The sequence below is a fragment of the Arachis hypogaea genome, chromosome 20 (assembly GCF_003086295.3).
Source record: "Arachis hypogaea cultivar Tifrunner chromosome 20, arahy.Tifrunner.gnm2.J5K5, whole genome shotgun sequence".
Lineage (NCBI taxonomy): Eukaryota > Viridiplantae > Streptophyta > Magnoliopsida > Fabales > Fabaceae > Arachis > Arachis hypogaea.
The window spans coordinates 114,322,206-114,326,405 of NC_092055.1; the positions used below are offsets into that span (position 1 = coordinate 114,322,206).

The window sequence follows — 4,200 nt, forward strand, 5'->3', positions numbered from 1 at the left end:
CCGGGTTCTTACTTTGATCATGGTTCCTAGTGATCCATGCATTGGCATAGAACTCTTGAACCATTAGGATGCCGACTTGTTGGATGGGGTTTGTTAGAACTTTCCAACCTCTTCTTTGGATTTCATGTCGGATCTCCGGATACTCATTCTTCTTGAGCTTGAAAGGGACATCGGGGATCACCTTCTTCTTGACCACAACATCATAGAAGTGGTCTTGATGAGCTTTGGAGATGAATCTTTCCATCTCCCATGACTCGGAGGTGGAAGCTTTTGTCTTCCCTTTTCCTTTTCTAGAGGATTCTTCGGTCTTGGGTGCCATCAATGGTAATGGAAAAACAAAAAGCTTATGCTTTTACCACACCAAACTTAGAATATTGCTCGCCCTCGAGCAAGAGAAGAAAAAATAGAGGAAGAAGAAGAAGAAAATATGGAGGAGAGGGGGGAGGGGTGTATTCGGCCAAGAAGGGGAAGAGAGGGTTGTGTTGTGTGAAAATGAAGTAGAATGGAGGGCTTTATATAGGGAAGGGAGAGGGGTAAGGTTCGGCCATAAGGGTGGGTTTTGGGTGGGGAATTGATTTTGAATTTTGAAGGTATGTGGGGTTTATGAAGTAGGTTTATGGGGAAGAGTGGATGGATGTGAGTGGTGAAGTGGTTATAGGGAAGAGAGATTAAGGTGATTGGTGAAGAGTTTTGGGGAAGAGTGTTTATGGGATTGTGTGAAAGAGGGGTGAGAAGAAGTGAGTGGAGGTAGGTGGGGATCCTGTGGGGTCTACAGATCCTGAGGTGATCCTGCGGAGTCCACAGATCCTGAGGTGTTCAAGGATTTACAACCTTGCACCAAATTAGGCATGCAAAATGCCCTTGCACACAACTCTGGGCGTTCAGCGCCAGATTGGTGCTTGTTATGGGCGTTGAACGCCCATTTGTTGCCCATTTCTGGCGTTGAACGCCAGAACCATGCTTGTTCTGGGCGTTCAGCGCCAGCTCTTCTCCAGGGTGCAATTCTGGCGTTCAAACGCCCAGATGCTGCCCATTTTGGGCATTCAGCGCCAGAACCATGCTCTGTTCTGGCGTTGAACGCCAGCCAGATGCTTCTTACTGGCGTTTAAACGCCAATAAGGTCTTCCCCCAGGGTGTGATTTTTCTTCTGCTGTTTTTGATTCCGTTTTCAATTTTTTTATTTATTTTGTGACTCCATATGATCATGAACCTAATAAAACATGAAAGAACAAGAAAAATAAAATTAGATAAATAAAAATTGGGTTGCCTCCCAACAAGCGCTTCTTTAATGTCAATAGCTTGACAGTGGGCTCTCATGGAGCCTCACAGATGTTCAGAGGATTGTTGAGACCTCCCAACACCAAACTTAGAGTTTGGTTGTGGCCTCCCAACACCAAACTTAGAGTTTGACTGTGGGGGCTCTGGTTGACTCTGTTTTGAGAGAAGCTTTTTATGCTTCCTCTCCATGTTTACAGAAGGATGTCCTTGAGTTTTAAACTCAAGGGAGTCCTCATTCAATTGAAGGACTAGTTCACCTTTGTTAACATCAATCACAGCTCTTGCTGTGGCTAGGAAGGGTCTTCCAAGGATGATGGATTCATCATCATTCTTCCCGGTATCCAGGACTATGAAATCAGCAGGGATGTAAAGGCCTTCAACCTCTACTTGTCCATAGGCCTGTTTTCTTGAATTGTCTCCCATCTCTAATGAGATTTTAACAGCTTGTACCCCATAGATTCCCAGTTTCTCTATTACAGAGAGGGGCATGAGGTTTATCCCTGAACCAAGGTCACACAGAACCTTTTCAAAGATTATGTTGCCTATGGTACAAGGTATTACGAACTTTCCAGGATCCTGTTTCTTCTGAGGCAATCTCAGTTGATCCAGATCACTTAGTTCATTGGTGAACAAGGGAGGTTCATCTTCCCAAGTCTCAATACCAAATAATTTGGCATTCAGCTTCATGCTTGCACCAAGAGACTTGGTAACTTGCTCTTCAGTGGTATCCTCATTTTCTTCAGAAGATGAATACTCATCAGAGCTCATGAATGGCATAAGGAGGTTTAATGGAATCTCTATGGTCTCTAGCTGAGCCTCAGATTCCTTTGGTTCCTCAGAGGGAAACTTCTTATTGATCACTGGACGTCCCAGGAGGTCTTCCTCCTTGGGATTCACGTCCTCTCCCTCCCTTACAGGTTCGGCCATGGTAATTAATTCAATGGCCTTGCACTCTCCTTTTGGATTCTCTTCTGTATTACTTGGGAGAGTACTAGGAGGGATTTCAGTGATCCTTTTACTCAGCTGGCTCACTTGTGCCTCCAAATTTCTAATGGATGACCTTGTTTCATTCATGAAACTCACAGTGGCCTTGGACAGATCAGAGACTAAGTTTGCTAAATTAGAGGTATTTTGTTCAGAGTTCTCTGTCTGTTGCTGAGTGGATGATGGAAAAGGTTTACTATTGTTAAACCTATTTCTTCCACCATTATTAAAGCCTTGTTGAGGCTTTTGTTGATCCTTCCATGAGAGATTTGGGTGATTTCTCCATGATGGATTATATGTGTTTCCATATGGTTCACCCATATAATTTACCTCTGCTATTGCAGGGTTTTCAGGATCATAAGCTTCTTCTTCAGAAGATGCCTCTTGAGTATTGTTGGATGCAGCTTGCATTCCATTCAGACTCTGAGAAATCATATTGACTTGCTGAGTCAATATTTTATTCTGAGCTAGTAAGGCATTCAGAGTATCAATTTCAAGAACTCCTTTCTTCATAGGCGTCCCATTACTCACAGGATTCCTCTCAGAAGTGTACATGAACTGGTTATTAGCAACCATGTCAATGAGTTCTTGAGCTTCTGCAGGTGTTTTCTTTAGGTGAATGAATCCACCTGCAGAAGTATCCAATGACATCTTAGCTAATTTAGACAGACCATCATAGAATATATCCAAGATGGTCCATTCTGGAAGTATGTCAGAAGGACACTTTTTGGTCAGTCCTTTGTATCTCTCCCAAGCTTCATAGAGGGATTCACCTTCTTTCTGTCTGAAGGTCTGAACATCCACTCTAAGCTTACTCAGCTTTTGAGGAGGAAAGAACTTGGCTAAGAAAGCCTTGACCAGCTTATCCCAAGAGTTCAGGCTATCCTTAGGTTGAGAGTCCAACCAAACTCTAGCTCTGTCTCTTATAGCAAAAGGGAAAAGCATGAGCCTGTAGACTTCAGGATCTACTCGATTAGTCTTAACAGTATCACATATCTGCAAGAATTCAGTTAAGAACTGAAAAGAATCTTCAGATGGAAGTCCATGAAACTTGCAGTTCTGCTACATCAGAGAAACTAATTGAGGTTTCAGCTCAAAATTATTTGCTCCAATGGCAGGAATGGAGATGCTTCTTCCATGTAAATTGGAATTGGGTGCAGTAAAGTCACCAAGCATCCTCCTTGCATTATTATTATTTTCGGCTGCCATCTCCTCTTCTTGTTCGAAAATTTCTGAAAGGTTGTCTCTGGAATGTTGTATTTTAGCTTCTCTTAGTTTCCTTTTCAGAGTCCTTTCAGGTTTTGGATCTGCTTTAATAAGAATATTCTTGTCTTTGCTCCTGCTCATATAAAAAAGAGGGAACAGAAAAATAATAATAATAGGGATCCTTTTTACCACAGTATAGAGGTCCCTGTGTGAGTAGAAGAAAAGAAGAAGAAAAAATTCGAACACAGACGGAAGAGGGGGTTCGAATTTGGGTGAGAGAAAAGGAGAATTTTCGAAAATTATTTTTGAAAAAGAGTTAGTGATTTTCGAAATTAGTTTTTGAAAAAGGTTAGTAATTTTTCGAAAATTAAAATAAAAAATTAAAATAATTAGTTAATTAAAAAGAAATTTTGAAAAAGAGGGAGGATATTTTCGAAAATTAGAGAGAGAGGGAGTTAGTTAGGTAGTTTTGAAAAAGATAAGAATCAAACAAAAAGTTAGTTAGTTAGTTGAAACAAATTTGAAAATCAATTTTGAAAAGATGAGAAGATAAGAAGTTAGAAAAGATATTTTAAAAATCAAATTTTTGAAAAAGATATGATTTTGAAAAAGGTAAGATAATAAGATATTTTTGAAAAGATATGATTGAAATTAGTTTTGAAAAAGATTTGATTTTTAAAATCACAATTAATGACTTGATTCACAAGAAATCACAAGATATGATTCTAGAAC

General features: G+C 40.3%; 1 non-coding gene across 1 annotated transcript; it reads left to right on the plus strand.

Annotated features, from left to right (window-relative positions):
• The first annotated feature begins 2,971 nt into the window (after window positions 1-2,971).
• On the plus strand, window positions 2,972-3,075 carry LOC112788759 (small nucleolar RNA R71). Its single transcript, XR_003196108.1, has one exon. It is a non-coding gene; the product is annotated as a small nucleolar RNA R71 (small nucleolar RNA).
• Window positions 3,076-4,200: the final 1,125 nt, after the last annotated feature.